Source organism: Sinohyriopsis cumingii, chromosome 1, assembly GCF_028554795.1.
Source record: "Sinohyriopsis cumingii isolate HCF-2022 chromosome 1, ASM2855479v2, whole genome shotgun sequence".
Classification (NCBI taxonomy): Eukaryota; Metazoa; Mollusca; class Bivalvia; order Unionida; family Unionidae; genus Sinohyriopsis; species Sinohyriopsis cumingii.
The window spans coordinates 126945282-126963661 of record NC_142961.1 but is presented as its reverse complement, the minus strand read 5'-3'; the positions used below and the strand labels follow the sequence as shown (position 1 = coordinate 126963661).

Sequence of the window (18380 nt, the reverse complement as noted above, 5' to 3'; positions counted from 1 at the left end):
CAGCCCTACGACCCAAATCCACATTCCACCCATACCTTAAAGACAAAGAAAGAGGTTTTAGAGATTTGCCAGCAAGAGAAGAAAAAAAAAAGAAATAGAAGGCATGAGGAATTGACGGATTGGCGGAAAGGACTAGAATTATCTCTCCCGTTTATGAAGCAATTCCTTTCTGAATTTCGTATTGAATTCAATGACGAAATATTCGACCTAGTCGTTTGCGACGTGTATTCGATTTTTTGCGTGTTCTGTGAAATGCTTCTTTTAATGCCTAAGAGACATTCTCCGTTGGTTGCCAAGATGGCATGGATCCATCGGTCCACTTGACCACGTAATGTTTCTTCCCCCAAATCCATTTGGATTTCAAAAGTTTATCAATTGAGTACCATTCTGTATTATTGTCAGTTGGTGCGTCACCATTGCTTGCTTGATTATGTGATGCCTGAGTCGACTGAGGGACTGTGTCGGCTGTATCCGGTGTTGGAGGTCGATAATCCCTATGATCTTTATGATGATTAAGCATGTTGGCGTTTACAAGTGATTTCATTTCTGTTTTGTCGAAACAAAGGCGTAATCTTTAGGTGCTATTCGGACCTAACTGTATAATGTAATAGGGACCCTCCCATCGGGGGTAAAGCTTTTTAGATAATCCTACGAGTATATGAGAGATTTGTAGGTGGACATAATCTCCAACGCGAAAGGGCGATGCCTTTGCTTTCTGTGGATTTTTGTTTGGTCGTGTTTTGCGCTTCGCGGGTGTTTGCTTTAGCTAGTTCTTGAACTATTTTCAATCTGTGAATTAATTGATCTATGTATTGTTGTGTTTCATTCTGAACTGTCTCTCGATATGTAAGAGACACATCTAAAGGTAAAGTCATTTCTTTCCCAACGACTAATGTAATAAGGTGAGTAGCCAGTTGAGTTAACAGCTGGGCTCACTCGGAATGCCATCATTATGCTGGGCAATAACGACGGCCAATCACCTTGGTGTTCACTACGTGGTGCGTACTAGAACAGACTGATCCTGAATTAAATGTAAAGTTACCGTCTAGCAAGGAGAGCGTTTATGTATCTAGATTCATGACAGCTTTGTATTTAGTCAAAACAGCTATACCCAAAATTACCGAATGTTGTAAATCCGGTACAAAATAGAATGAATGAGAAAAGCGTATACCTGCTTTTTTCAAATTAAGTTGAACTAGACCTGAAACTCCATGATGTTCACCACCGGCTCTCACAATTTGAGAAATATTTGATTTTTGAAACTGAAGTGAATTTAAGCTTGCACGACGAAGAAATTCAAATTAATGACCGCAATAGTCGCGCCTGTGTCTGCTAATGCATGTGTTGGTTTGTCTTTAACAAAACTGGAACCAGGTTTTTGTGAATGGGTGTGACTAAGGTAATTTGTGGTTGTTGATCATACTCACGACAGGTGTGTGTCCTCTCGTGAGATGTGCATTCCTATTGTTTTCGGGTTGATAAACACACACGCAAAAAGTGACCTATCTTGTGACAAAATGACACTGTACATTACGTGCGCGACAGACTGAACGTGACGTACATTGTCCTCCACACCCAAATCAAGGAGTGGAAGGACGACTTTGTGGTTGTAGCTGGTAGCTCGTACGTGAGTAGTTATGACCAGTACAATTGTTTGGAAATGCTGGTGCCTGTGCTTGAAATTTTTTATTTTGTTTGTAATACATACCGCACTGTTGGTAGTTTGAATGTTGAGGGCGAAAATTGCTGTTTAGTGGCATTAATATGTGCATGTGCTTGAGAGCACGAATTGATGTACGGGTTTTATTTTTTGTTAGCAACGTTAACTTCAAATTTGAGCTGTTTTACTTCATCTAAAATTGTGTTAAAGGCAGACAGGTCAGTGTTATCAGTAGTGGCCATGGATTTTTCTGCTAGAACTGCTGCGTGGCGTAGATTTGCCTTGTTTGTTGGATTTTTGTTCATTACGATCCTTTTTACGAAGATTTCAATCCACTCAATGCCACCGCTTATAAAACTTGATCTGGGAAAGTTTTGCTAGTTGCGATTTGCAAAAGACGACTGAGATAGTCCATAACAGATTCAGAATACCCTTGTCGAGATTGCAAAATTGATAGATCTAAAATGACATCGTCATTGTGAAATCTAGATTTAAAAGCTGTGACTAGAATGTGCCAATTGTTTGTAACAGTATCTGGTAAGGTATCATACCAGATTTTAGCATGCCCCTGAAGATGAAAAGAAAAAGCATTCAAAACCTTAGCTTCTGACAATTCAAAAATAGCCCATTGTACAAAATGATCGAACCATTTAACAGGATTCTGAGACTTAAAAGCATCTAATTTGATAGTAGGACACATACCTGTTTGCGAGAATCTGTTGTTTCCAAAAATATTAACACTCCTAAAAAAATGTTCTGGCTGAGTTAGAGTTACATGCACTGAAATAGACGGCTGAACCGTAAATGTTCTAGTTTCTGACACAGCAGGCAAATTTTGTGTAATGCTCAGTGGGTTTGCCGTGAAAAGAGTACCTTTGGAGTCACAAGCACTGGCGAAATTGTCAGAAACGTTGGCTGTAACTGGCTGGAAGTTTTAAACGTTGCTGTGGTCACATCAATTGGGCGCTGGATCACTGGTGTTAGACTGGGCGTTTGTGGTGTTAGGTCAGTTGAACCGTGGTCAAATGGAAGCTGAATCACAGGTGCGGACCTAGGTGTGGACAAGGTACCTGTTGAGCTTGCTGCAATGGTCTAAATGTTGGTCAGTGGTGGGTAGATTGTCACTGACGATGTGTAGATGGCTGCTGCACCATTCAATAGGAGCGAAGTTATAGGAATCAGGGATCTATCTTGTGAATGTGGTGGCGGTTTCACTTGTGGAGTTGATGTAGCATAGCTGGGCGGTGTGAGGTCTGATGGTCGCAAGAGTTTCGGTGCGAGTCTGCCAGTAGATCATACTTATGAGGAGAGACACCCTTATTCATGATATTCTCCACTAATTATTCTCCACCAACTGTTATGATAGAGTTTGCATCATAAGCTTCGTCTCATCTCTTGCTATGAGAAGAGATTACTCATAAGTTAATACATGTCTTTGCCCATGGTTAGAGAGAGAGAGAGAAGGGGTTCAGGCTCTCTAATAAGGGTGTCACCAATAACCGTGTAGATACGGCTACATCTTGGGGAATGAGTTACGGAATCGCTGTAAGGAAAGGATAGAGCTGTTCTGACCAGAAGAACGAACTAATTCTGCTTACGTCTGGTCTCTATTTATACAGTTTTTGCTTTCGCTCAATCCAGTCAGAAGAAACTTCTCGACCTTTCTCAGGGAAATCGTGTGAATCATCTGCATAACTCATCCATTATTAACTTAATAATTTGCCTGTTCAGCAGATTCCCCCAAATCTAAATTGCTGACATTTAGATACAAGCGAAAAGTGTTTTATGCTGACAATTGCTAACATTTATATATGAGCAAAAATGTATTTTATGGATTTCTGCACCTGCTAGCAAAGCGTGATCTTTATAAAATAGCAAACAGTTGTATTACACAAATAGATACAATTTATCTCAGTATATTTTAGTGGAAAATTACTTTCAATATAATTTAATGAAAAAATACTTTTAACACAATTTAGAGAAAATTTAAATCTTAATAATTGTAATAATTATTTCATAATAGTGTTACTTGTTTGCTTCTCTGTATGATCAAACAAAGACCGTAGGTTTTGCATTTTTCAGTTAAGTGCAGACTAGACCTGTTATCCTAGCAAAACAGTTGCATGTAATTTGTCTTTAACATCTGTGAAGTGGGCTGACGTACACAGAGAAACCACATGGGATGTGCTTAGCAGTCTGCACTGTCCATGATTACTGGTTTGACTATTTCATCATTACATTTTTAGAGAGTAGATCGTACACGAAGTGTACTATATGATGAAACTTTCAAAATGGCAATAAGCATCATATGGTACTTTCGATTGCTTACGATAGCTTCTGATTTGGACAAATAATTACTTGCAGACATGATCTCTATCAAATTGTCTCAACTGTAGCATAGCCTCTTGTGATCTTAGATTTGTTCTGGTGAATTGAAGAACACAAAATTCAAGCAAGTACATAGGAATGAAACACTTACCATTCACATGAGGGTAAAATTTCCTTCAACAGTTCATTATCTTGCATTATATTAATTTTTTTCAATCCGACCTTTGTCTTACTAATACTGTATATTTCAGAAGTAAGGTGTATTAGACTCCTTGGACACATTCCAAACATTCTTCTTTTCGTTTGTTTTGATGTAGTAGTTAGGTACGTATCCGGGTCATTGTATGTGCATCTTTGGAGTATGTGTTCATAATGGATAATAAATAATGAAAACACGATTAAGCGGTAAATTAAGTAAATAAGTAATCATTTATTAAATGTCTTTTGTGTGGGCGGGGACAATCTACGCGAAAGAGATAAAAAGTTTTAATTTAAGTAGTTGAATTGTGCTGTTACTATTTACCAACTTCGGGTCCAGGTCGTGCATAGTTCCAAAGAGTTATTGCACAAAATTTGTCAGCAATTATTGATACAATGCATGTTATCATGCTTCGTAACAGATTCAATTGCACTCCTTCAATGTACTCTATCTTCATTCTACAACATGATGCTAAACCTTTTCATGCAGTACATGAAATCTAGTTGGTAACCCAATGTAGGTCAACCCGCAAACTTTGACACAAGGAAGACCCAAAAGTTAAAACTGAAGCATAAAACTATATAACCCCTTGCGTGTCGTTTTCCGACTACGCTGTTTCGTATCTGACATTGTCAGTAGTAGTTAATTGGTTTTTGCAGAGTGACTAGTAGTTTATCGGTTGTTGTATATTGACTAATTATTAATTCTAATGAACATTTCATCTTTCGAGATAAATTTTCTTATGTGATTTAAATTCCTGATTTAACTTCCTGATAATCGTAACTTGCTGATATCTACGTCATTCGTAAAATTACGTACATGTCCGAATTTTCAGATAAAATCGAGGACTGAGTGGAAAGTGGGAATCAAGTTCCTCACACGTTACCTCTTGAGACGAATCTGTATCTTTTCTTTCTCTTATTACATCGCTGTTTTATTGTTCTCGACTTGTGAACTGGTTCATATCTTATCGTTGATAAATTATTTCATCATAAATAAATTATACGATCATTATTATTACGAGGTTAGACTAATGTCGTGGATACAAATTTCAGTCAAACCTGTCTCATGCAGTCACTTCATGGAAGTGAACAACTGGCCTATTGAGATAGGCGCCTAAGTTGAAAAACTTCAAAGGTTTTTCTTTACAATAAAATCGTAAATGGGAACTCGAAAAGGCGATTAAGTCAGGCAACTGTTTAAGACAGGTGAGGCAGGTTATTGCTATGTTTACACATGTTCGAAGTAAAAAAATAAATCCAAATGTTGGCGACTTCAATCTACAAATGAAACATTATATCGACTTAGCTGAAATTATCGAACGTTGATTTTACAATAGAAAGTCCAGACCCGCGTCAGTAGAAATATATTCTGACATTTAATTTACCACTGGAACACAAATAGATGATATTTAAGTAATCGTAACAGTTCATAATAAACATTGCCGAAACTGTTCAACTTTCTGCAAAAATGGTGACTTTCGCATGTATTAATAAGGTACCGTAGACGTATTAACAAATCCAACTGAGTACGTAGTACATAGCCTAGACGAATGCACTTAAGGGAGTTCAGACATTATAGTAGGAAGAAGACCCGCCTTTCCTGTATTTACTTCCTGAAAATTAATCTTTGTAAAAGCTTGCATCCAACAATTCATTTAATAGATACTTCGCTATGTACTACTTATGAATTTAAGACGGATATTTAAGACAAACATATTTCATACCAAAACAACAACAGTACTACAACTACTACTAATACAGCAACAGCTACAGCTACTACTACTACTACTACTACTACTACTAATAATAATAATAATAATAATAACAATAATAACAATAGCAACAACAATAGTAATAATGTTTCCAACAAATCAGCATATTCCGACGCTTGTCTGAAATCTCTAGTGTACCGAATATATCACTCCCCCTCCCCCCCCCCCCCCCCATCATCTCTGTCCAAGGGATTTGATCGAAATAATTCTAAAACAGTTTTGCACATTTGCACACACACACACACACACACACACACACACACACACATCGCATATAACATTGAAAATCTCTGTCTAATGCGGTGTAGAAGATCCCGACTGTCATTATCACCTAATCAACACATTTTATGCCAAGACCATGAAAAAAAGATCATCAGCAGCAGTATCAACTCACTAAACAAGAACTCTCTCTCTCTCTCTCTCTCTCTGATGTATTCAGTTATTTGCAAATGTATCAACATATTGGTATATTATGCTAACAAATACAGTTTCAAGTTGTATAAGCATACGGCAACGATGATGCGTTATGATCAATCCCGGTGTTTAATTGCGTGTCAGAAAGACTTACCTTGTGTTAGTTTTTGAAAGCTTTCACGCACTTTCTACATCAAACTTCTGCAGTTTCAAGCGTCAATGAAAAGGACGAAAATTTCATATAAGCACTACAGCTGGGTTTAAATATTTCTGGATCTAGAATTTTATATAGATTCCCTTACAAACAGCAACTAGACATATGCCAATAACATTTGAATGGAATAATGCCACAAGGTACCTGAACATCGACCGTTGACGCTCCGTCTCTTGCTAACAATCTGTTACCCACGTGTTTTTATCTCACACTTATGTAGACCAATAAACATAACTTCAACAGCTTTATAAAGCGTGCTTATTTATGAACCTTACAACCACTTTATGAAGTGAATCACATCTCATATCTGCAGAAACGAATGAAGTCATCAAGTTCTAAATAGCCAACGAACTGAGAAAATAAACCCGATAAAGCAAGACATGTTAAATCTGCGCAAAATACAAATATTTTCAGGATTGTCTTTGTTTTTGTTTTGCTGAAAGTGAAAAAATCCCTTTAACAGTGTACAAATTCTGTGACATTATATCGAAACTGTTGTTAAGTCCATATAGAGATCAGAGTGTTTCGTAAGAATTTATATGATGTAGGTAACGTTAAACACCATTGAAAATCAAAACTCCCAGCACTATCCCAAACTCAACTAAAAATCTAAATCATGACACTCTGGCTTGTTTTAAAAAGTATCAGAATTATTTACGACTTTACTGGTGTTTCTTCTATACTTTATATTTCATTGACTCAGGCATGTTTACAAAAATAAAGTTAGAATCCGAGTCATTTAAGACTGTACTGGTGTTCCTTCTATTTTTTTATATTTCATCGAAAAAGCCGCAGTTGGCGTATTTTTTCTCCGTCATGAAAATTTACTCAGCATTTCGAGCAGCAAACTCCAAAACATGTTGAAGTACCTGTAAAACCAAATTGGTGTTAGGGTATGCTTTCAACTACGATTAAATATGTATGTACTATTGAAGGTGCTTGAGGTGGCACATTTCATTAATACTATTGACCGTACTACAATATTCATACCCCAACTCATAAATGCTATTGACCGTACTATAATATTCATATCCTAACTCATAAATACTATTGACCGTACTACAATATTCATATCCCAACTCATAAATACTATTGACCGTACTACAATATTCATATCCTAACTCATAAATACTATTGACCGTACTACAATATTCAATCCTCACTCATAAATACTGTTGACCGTACTACAATATTCATATCCTAACTCATAAATGCTGTTGACCGTACTACAATATGCATATCCTAGCTCATAACTACTATTGACCATACTATAATATTCATATCCTAACTCACATACTATTGACCGTACTACAATAGTTCATCGTCTTCCAATGGGGGTGTGGGTGGGTTGGGGTTATCAAGGAAAACCACATAAAGTTTACGAGTGAATCCTAAACTTAAGTATAATGCGCGTTTCCAGTAAATAAAATGTGCGTGATGACATTTGAGATAAAACACTATAGCTTGGGGTAAACATTTATTGCACGTGTGTTGGTGTGTACCATTGAGACACAGAAAATGAGCTTCAATTGTAAAGAGTAGCCGAATTTTTTTTCCAACCATGGAGCGGTGTTTGTCATGTGCTTAAACTTGTCATTATCTTGTTTGATTTAATGTCTACGCTAGACCAATACAAGTGTCAAGGAGGCCTTATTGTTAGCGTATTTTATTTCCCGTGGTTTCAGTAACTCAACTGGTATAGTCTTTTCATTCCTTTGTTTACAATTGCACATCTACCAAGTAACAAATACACTTATATACGCTGCATCAAGTGCCTCATTCTGCTAGTATAAACAAAGAATAACTGATTATGTCACAACAGACCATTAGCTTCATAACGAGCATGGGTCTGGGCACCGTGACACAAGTACCTAATTAGAAAGTTATACACAGTCATTAATTTGGCAAACTAAGGTCACGTGAGATCGCAATCGCTTATATCCAACTAATCGTAATCTCCGCTCCACTCTCAGTCTACTGCGCCTCCCCACCCCCCCACCCCACCCCTTTATAACCACGCCCTTCTTCTCAGATTATGCAATCGATCGTTAGTTTCAAGAATAGCTTCGGTCTGGGGCGTCGTGATACAGGTATGTAAATAGAGAATTATACACAGCCATTCTTTTTGACAAAAGATAAGGTCAGGTGAGATTGCAATCGCCTTCGAGCAGGGGTGCACGACCTTTTTCGGCCAAGGGTCAGATTGCATTTTCTAAGACCACTCGACGGCCACAAACACTAACTTCTTTAATATAATTACTGTTCACGGGCCAGATTTCTGTGTTGTTTTAATTTGCCCTGAGGGTCAGACAGAACACGTTCGCGGGCAACGGGCCACGGGTTGTGCACACCTGGCCTATAGGCTGGTATTCCGTGACGTAATTAGCTATTGATGTTTATCGTAAGAGAATGAGATATCTGATGCACTGAATGACTCCTTGTTTATCCGTATACCCAACACAATACCAAAAGAATGCATGCAGACTTCAGGTTGACCAAATGCTCAATGGAGTGACTGATTTTGTCACTCGCATTACAACATTGGTAACAAAGTTAGTAAAATTCACAATTTTCCCTTCAATACCGTATTGAACCTAATCTAATTATTATAGATTGTGACCATATTTAACGTGTGCGCTTTACCATATGAATGCTATTCTTTACCCACTATGAGTTCATTGTTCACGATTTATGTACACCAATAACCACCCCCACTATGAGTCCAGTGTTCAAGATAGCTGTAAACCAATACCCCTGTAGTTTCTTGCAAATCTTGTTAATTTGCTTTTCTAAAAGAATACAAGCCGATATAAAAAAAATAACATTCAAAAGTTTGAACACAAACGACACAAAAACATATGCTTCATTATTAAAGGCTATTTTGGCAACATACCAGCGTCACTACTTGTACCTGGCTCTAATTGAAAAATTGCCCGAGTTATTTGCTACGAGAGAGAGAGGAAGAGAGAGAGAGAGAGAGAGAGAGAGATTCTTTGTAAAACCAACATATACAAAAACTATGCATTTACTGTCCCGAAATTGTTTTATTGTTGTCGGGAGCTGAATTTTCCACTGTAAGAGGTAACTCATCAATTAAGGAAAAAAATGCCGTGTCAGCTGCATGACGCCCCAAAATGATAGTCACTATCTTACGCAAAATAAAATGACGTCACGACAGTGAGATATCATGAATTAGCACAAATCGCATGACGCGGTTTAATTCAGAAGAAACCACTATCACATGAACCAAGTAATAATCTCACAAGTTTTTATTTTGACGATTTTATTTATTTAAATTCATATAAGTGTCTTATTTAATGAACTAAGTTGGTATTTTAAACCATCCATTTGCGCAGTATTATATACATTTCAAAGTTTATGAACAATTACCCTAATGCTATTTAAAGAAGAGAACATCAGTCATGCAAGAGCACCATTATCGGCATTGTTATTTTCGTTGACACAGAGCTGTGAGTTTTTTTAAGTGGATATAAAGAAATGGAAACGTCGCATTGTCGCTATACTATCTTGCTTAAAAAATATATTATTTCATTTAAACAAAATATGAAGACATGAAAATTGTGGCACTATGCAGTATGCGTAGAAAGTTTGATCCTGCGTTCAAGAAAACATCAGAGCTTTTACCACGTCTAATTCGGAGTTCTTGGTGAAGTAAAGGAGTGGCAAAGGTTCTATGCACTGAAAGCCTGAGAGTATAATAGTAAATGTTCCGTCTTAAACTGAAATACTCGTTTACTTTCAACATATATCAAAGTTAGCGATCGTTTCAAAACGTTCTAATGTGTTGTGTTATAATTTTTGAAGAAAAGAAAGTATGAAACGTTATTTTTAAAAAAATTAACTTGCACTCGAGCCTCTGGGTTGAATATGTGGTAAAGTATAGACTCTGGGTTGAATCTGTGGTAAATTTTAGACTCTGGGTTGAATCTGTGGTAAATTATAGACTCTGGGTTGAATCTGTGGTAAATTATAGACTCTGGGTTGAATCTGTGGTAAATTTTAGACTCTGGGTTGAATCTGTGGTAAATTATAGACTCTGGGTTGAATCTGTGGTAAATTATAGACTCTAAATTGACATCCTACTGAGGAGTCAACGCAGTAAAATGTCAATCATGATTTCAACAAATACAGCATTCCTCTAGGACTGGGCCGACAAACTAATTTATTTTTGCTATATCAACACATGTCAGCCAAATAAATAAGCAATGCAATCTTCGAATAATTGACTTGGCTCAAGTGAAATACTGTTAGCATTATAGGAATCTTATTGGGCAACTTGTAAACGTACACCGAACTGTGTAGATACCTCAGCTTAATCCCGAAGTTTAATGTACTTCATTTCAGACTATTTTCTTTTCTTTTATTTTTGGGTGTTTTTTTTTTTTTTTTCGTTCAAAAATGTACAGAAAGTAATTGTAAAGGACGCTGGAAGGCAGTCTTAAGGATTGTCCCAGTTGGCCGTGACTCAGTCAGTTATCATTCGTTAATAAAAGAGACCGTCATCTAATGATTTTTTCATTACGCCACGTTCGATTAAGTAAACAATCCAGTACAATTACGGCGATAGGAGGACAATTCTATAAAACGTAAATATGGCATGATCAAACAAAGGCAGCACCGTCAACACATCTAGATTATTTTACAGTTTCAATCCTACAATTCATCACCATGCATTAACTATCAGTGCGAATCAATGCGAACCGCAATGTCAATGGCAAAATGCGAGAAGAACTGGAATAAAGATTTTAAATGCATCTACGAATCGTAATACATCATATCGCCTAGAATAGTTGCTTGAACGTCAGATTCTTTGTCTAAAAGCATTTAACCTAATTATACCAGACATATCGTCTACACTGACAGAACGATTCAGAACAACTACTTCTTCTGCCCTGAAACATACATGAAAAACATGATACGGTTAAATTTAATTCAAGCATCTGCGTGTTATTTATTGTCTCTCCATATGTTGACCAAGTTCAGGGATTGTTGATTAATTGTTTTTAAAAAGCTTTATCCACACAACTGGTTGCCTACATTTGTATTGTTGTGTGCAAAATTGTTTTCTAACTTTTTCTTTGAAATAATGCATGCTCTGAAATGGCTTCATCTAAAATTACGAAGCTAAACTTTTTAGACATGAAACTTACAGTATTTGGAGTTCATAACACTTCCCAAACCACCTTGTCTAAAATATTTTTTTTAACCCTTGACTCATGAAAAACGCATCAGTACTATATTGCAGGTTGCTCGGGGGAGCATGCACGCATACACGCTCGAGTATTATATTGAGTGTGTATATGTGATATCATTTGATCTTGCAAGACGCGAAGAATCGAGTGTTATCCACTGATGCCATATCTTTTGTTTTCACGTGAAGTCATCCAACGTGTGTACTTCCATGTACGCCAGTTTGATTAATCACCCAAAACGTCTCCTCTCAACAGTGTTCTCCCGAGAATAGTATGAAGGCAGGTCTCATTTCGTGAGTAAGGATATCCTAATACATCACATTAGGTTAAGCGTGTCGATCCGATGATACCACATTCGTGTCTTTCGTGTCTCTTCCCGTTTTTCCTCAAATAAAACATTGAAATTTCAACCATCGTTGTTTTTCTTTCATAAGCAAATACATTCATCGATAAATAAATGCATAAACCAACGGATACAAAAACAAGTAGAAACATGGAATTACTAAATTTTCATGGGCTGAAATCAATTACCTCGTTATCGTTCAAGATGATGAAAAGCCGATCTATTTTCATATTTCTAAACGCATTTCAAGAATACTCAGTTTTGACATTCGACACAAAGTCAAATTCCATTAGGCACACATTTCATTTTAATACACTGAAGATGAACAACATACTTCAATAGTTCTTTCTGTCATACAATATCATCCTTGCTGTCATACACTATCATCCTTGCTGTCATACAATATCATTCTTGCTGTCATACACTATCATCCTTGCTGCCACACAATATCATCCTTGCTGTCATACAATATCATCCTTGCTGTCATACAATATCATCCTCCATCTCCACTAGAAATATAATATTTAACCGTACCAATTACAGATGGTTTGTCAACTATTTTTGGCACAAGCACTTGCTTTCGCGAAAAGTATTTATATTTAAAAGCTCTGGCATAATAAACGTTAAGAAATTTTAATTCCGTATCCGATACTGTACCCCGAAGATCATTGTCTAGAAATACTCTTTCAAGACGTCATACTTGGGGACACCTACATTTGTTTAAAATTAATCACACTAGTTTATGTTTTTAGAAATAACCGCATTTCTATTAGCAATATGCATGATTGCTTTTCATCTTAACTATTACGTCTTCTGACGTAAACCATGGAACTTTTCATCTTAACTATTACGTCTTCTGACGTAAACCATGGAACTTTTCATCTTAACTATTACGTCTTCTGACGTAAACCATGGAACTTTTCATCTTAACTATTCCGTATTCTGACGTAAACCATGGAACTTTTCATCTTAACTATTACGTCTTCTGACGTAAACCATGGAACTTTTCATCTTAACTATTACGTCTTCTGACGTAAACCATGGAACTTTTCATCTTAACTATTACGTCTTCTGACGTAAACCATGGAACTTCCAGCTCTATTTTGTCTTATGTGATATAGGGGCACATACTTTCATGTATAATTTATGTATCATTTCAATGAAGTAAATACCTTTATCGACGATTAAAGCATACTTTTATCTTGAATATACCTGATTTTGACAACGGTTTGCTAGGGAAGCGAACTGAAAGCACAAGGTGCGCTCGCATTGCATTATAGGTATTTGCGTACACAATCGTGTCGTCTGTGAAAACAACCGATAATCACGATAAATGATACAACTTTCCCAATCACTTCACTGAGTATAATTTTACTATATACCTTAAAAGAATACAGATTGGTTTAATTCTTGGAACTTCATTTTATGGCGTAAGAATATTACTAATATGCGACGCAACGCATAACTTTTGCGGATGGGGGCCCCGAGTGGCCCAGTGGTCTAAAGCGCTCTCCGTTACGGATCACTGCCATCTCACCTCTGTCTGCATGGGTTTGAGTCTCGGATTCGGCCAATGTGGGTATGTGATGAAGCTTGCCAGTAGCTTCTCGTGGGTCGGTGGTTCTTTCCGGATTTTCCCGGGTTCTTCCTCCACCATTAATACTGGCCGCCATGTATAGCCTATCGTGTGCTGAAAAATGGCGTTAAACCCCACAACAACAACAACAACATATGCTGATATACTGTCCTATTTGTGGATAATCAGGTATTTTCTCAAACAAGTTAGGCAATGGTGGATTAACTCGGTTTTAGTGACAATAAATTCACATTCCTTCTTTATTTTTGACAAGTGTAAAAAAAAAATTATGCAAGTGGTCGAGAGTGATATTGCGATTCGTTAGTTTTTAGCAAGGAGGTATTCCACCATTAAAATGGATGCAGGCGATGTGAAACTCATGGATAGACTGGAATCTCCACTTGACGAATGGTGGTTAATTCAGAATGTTTATAACATTTGGAAAGACTGTCCGACTGTAACTGCTCTACGAGTTTATAAAATATGCATAATTATTTCATTAATGCATTTGTTTCGATGTTATAACTAATGTTGACCTTTCGAAAAAAAATTGAACTGGGTTCATTCATGTGACATCACAATTTCTCAAGGTTTTCGGATTGTGGTGAAATGGAATCCCAAAATGCTAGTCGTCGATAAAGAGATCTATATTATATTATTGGAAAATGATTAGAGTTCGTGTCCATTATAGGCATACAGTAAAACTACGAATGGGCGTTCTAGGTATAATAACAACTTTCACCTCTGTGGCATCCAACAAACACCGAACACTGTTAGTCTTTCACCTCTGTGGCATCCAACAAACACCGAACACTGTTAGTCGTTATGAAAGTATAATGGTTAATGAAGAGAAATTCGTACACTTGTAGATAGTCCAGCTTTGTCCAGAACTAAAATAATATACCCCTGTTCCCAGAACTAAAATAATACGCCCCTGTTCATAGAACTAAAATAATATACCCCTGTGCCCGGAACTAGAACTTAATACCCCTGTGCCCGGAGCTAGAATAATATACCCCTGTGCCCGGAGCTAGAATAATATACCTCTGTGCCCCGAACTAGAATAATATACCCCTGTGCCCAGAGCTAGAATAACATATCCCTGTGCCCGGAGCTAGAATAATATAGCCCTGTCCCCGGAGCTAGAATAATATACCCCTGAGCCCGGAGCTAGAATATTATACATCTGTGCCCCGAACTAGAATAATATACCCCTGTACCCGGAGCTAGAATAACATATCCCTGTGCCCGGAAATAGAATATAGCCCTGTGTCCGGAGCAAGAATAATTTACCTCTTTGCCCGGAGCTAGAATAATATACCCCTATGCCAGGATCTAGAATAATATACCCCTTTGCCCCTGAACTAGATCGATAAACCGCTTTTCCAAATATATAAAGAAACTTAACACTTTTTTTAAAAAAACTGAAAAATTTAAATCAAAATCATCTAACAATATTTTTTATCATGACACTGGATTTATAGTTTTTCTTTCCAACAAAGGTAAGTTTTGATCTCAGAATTTCTTTTTCTCCTCGACGTTATGTGCCGAGAATCAAGAATCTCATAGTTTCCAGAGTGCAAGCAAAATGTCAAAATTGTCACAATCGTGTGTGGAAACCTAAAATATTATCTCGTTTTAAAACGAAACGTCCAAGGTATAGATCCTTAACAACTGATTTCCTTCTAAAAAGGAATGGCTTAGGCCTTTCTTCGTCTAGCACCAAATTTCAAGACCAGCAGGTTTATGTGTTTTCTCCGTATTTAATCAGTTACCACATAACGGTACTTACCTTCATAGTGATGTTTACAGTGGAACAGCTGTGTCTTACCCAGACCACTGGCGTTAAATTTAATTTCCGAGTCGGTATTTAAAAACAGAGCAGAACCAGTTGACCCGTCGACTCCTTGCAAACAGATGCAATGAACCCTTGGCGTGCCATGAACCGCAGGACTGCTTCACGACATTTTCTCATTATGCATTGGCTTTAATATGGCATTGACCCTAACTGATAAATTTACAGACATAATAATACAGGCGAATGCCCATAGGGTTCATTCGCATATTGCACCAGGCTGTAAGAAAGCATTGAACGGAAACTTTTTCTCGCGGGGGCGAAGGTAGGTAACAGTCATAGTTCGCTTCGGGCGCACAAAAAAAAAAAAAAATGGTCCGCCCTTTCGCTGAAAGTACCCGACTGTAGCTACTAGGATTAAAGAAGGAAAACATGAACCGTCTTGCATTTTAAATGTAATTTTCTTCTTTAAACGCGCGTCAGAACCACTCTTATTTATATTCTTTTATAAAATATCTCCAACAGTTGCCGGTGGTGGCTGAAATAATTCACAAACAATTTCGACATACATTTCTTCCAACAGACCTTAAGGAGAGATATCTGAACAGGTGAAAGGGATTGCGATCGTGATGGATCTTTCCGGTGAGATAAGATACAACAGCACTAAAGTGCAAAACTACAGGTCAAACGGACCTAAAGTGTGGGCACGGATCTACATTATATATTTATGTGCATAACTATCGCATTGCTGCGACTGCAACTACTACTGCTAACACCATCACATCCCATTACGAACAGTACTATTGTTCCAAATATTATAGAAGTTAGAGTTGACAGTTACAAAAAGTCAACAACAACGGGAACACCATGCAAAGAAGTATTTAGGAGAAATAATGATATCACCCATTTAATATAAGTAACATTGCTATACCCAGTTTAACATAAATTTATATAACTAACATGACTATCCCCAAATTAGCTTACATTTAATGTGCCCTGAGCCCCATTTAACACAAATCGTATGTACCCTGCTATTAAGAAGACACATGGATATCCCCATTTAACACAAATTTAACGCGCCCCGAGCCCCATTTAACATACATTGTATGTACCCTGATGTTAAGTAGAAACATGGCTATCCCAATTTAACATAAATTTAATGTGCCCTGGGCCCCATTTAATATATACTGTATGTGCCCCATGCTCAACTCTTACCTTTTTATACAATTTAAATGTTCGATTGATTCGTGTGTGTGTGTGTGTGTGTGTGTGTGTGTGTGTGTTTGTGCGGTTGAGATTTTTAAAGTAGCTTTAAAAAAATTTCAGTCATATTGCCACTGTAACTATAAACTGTATGCAGTTTACATCGGTATGCAGTGTAACAGTTTATAGTGATGTCTAGCACTGGGGCATGCATGCCAAAGACATGTAGCATGTCCTACCCACCCAGTCACATTATCCTGACATCAGGCCGACCGTATGACTCGGCAGAGAATCGAACCAGCGACCTCTCGCATCCGAGTTAGACGCTCTATCCACCAAGCCACTGGAGCGGTCTCGATTGACTCAAAGCGTCAAACACGTATAATGATTTTCTTAAATATGCAATTTAAAGCTTCAGTGGGTTGTCTTCGAATATCGATAACCTCATTGCCATCAAAGTATCAAAAATTGTATGCAGTTCCCAAGAACTGCACGGCTTTGTCATACGAGCACTATTTATTTGTTTCTAGGGGGTTGGGTTCTAATTTTGCTGATCTGGAATATCTTCAGCTAGCAGACGTAGAAACGAGGTAGATCAAAGTAAATTATTATGCCGATTGGCCAGTTACTATTTAAGAAATGAGAGATATACTTATTGTACTAGATTAGGTATCCGTATTTACCATTTGAAAACTAGCCTCAATTTACAGTGTTTTAGTGATCGCAGATGTTGTTTAAGCAGATTACGGTACGTGTCCATTTCAATTTATGAAGTGATAACATTTCAAAAACGTTTCATTACTAACATTACTAAAGGAATCTGACAAGGCAGAACTTATTTTTGCCCAGCATTATACAAAAGGTTAAATGGTAAGTAAAACTGATATAAAGTTTACCCCCCAAAAAAATTATTAATACTCGTAAGCAGGCATACTTACATGTGTGAGTATTTATGCTTTTGGATAATCGTCCCAAGCGCTGATACAGAGAACCTTAGACTTTAGGAAGATCCGGCAATCATCAGAAATGTAATCATCGCGAAATTTTATATAGACAGAGAATCTACTTGAAACACACACACACACACACGCATATATATATATATATATATATATATATATATATATATATATATATATATATATATATATATATATACTCACATTTTATATAGATATTTAATCTACTTGAAAGATACACTTACCTTTAAGATGTAACTTCTTCCAGCTCGTGGCTTCTATGAATGGTAGATCTCGAAAACTGAAGTACTTTCGTACTCTGGCCGAGACTTCAGAAAATGCATTTGACAACGAATACAAGGTTTTGATAAAATTCAGAGTATTCGATAACTGATGCGATTAGAATACAGTAAACACGTGGGTATATGCGATTGCAACTATTCGTGTGATGTGTGGATCGAAAGACCACGAGAGTTGAGTTCATTTAAGTTTAAGGTAGATCAGCTAGTCCTCGACAAATTCGAATGTGTTTCTTGTCAGGTATCGAATCTGGAAAAATGGGAAGTACCTTGTGCAGCAGTTTGTATCTTTCCGAGATCATATCAACTGCCATTTTTTTAACAGACTTATATTAATTGAAATCCTTACTAAACCTGAAAGTCTGAGTACAAATCATAATCAAATAGCCAAAGAATGCCTAAC

General features: G+C 37.1%; 1 protein-coding gene across 6 annotated transcripts in view; it reads right to left on the bottom strand.

Annotated features, from left to right (window-relative positions):
• The window catches only part of LOC149807835 (prostaglandin E2 receptor EP2 subtype-like), a 178256-nt gene extending 160107 nt beyond the window's left edge, over nucleotides 1–18149 (bottom strand). For 3 of the 6 annotated variants that reach the window (XR_016423592.1, XM_089971243.1, XM_089971260.1), the window contains exon 1: nucleotides 6530–6854. The gene's annotated coding sequence lies outside the window, so the exon portion shown is untranslated. Of the gene's footprint in view, nucleotides 1–6529; nucleotides 6855–17923 lie in introns of those variants that run through there. The other 3 variants (XM_089971252.1, XM_089971279.1, XM_089971290.1) reach the window with 2 other exon arrangements.
• Between the last annotated feature and the right edge of the window lie 231 nt (nucleotides 18150–18380).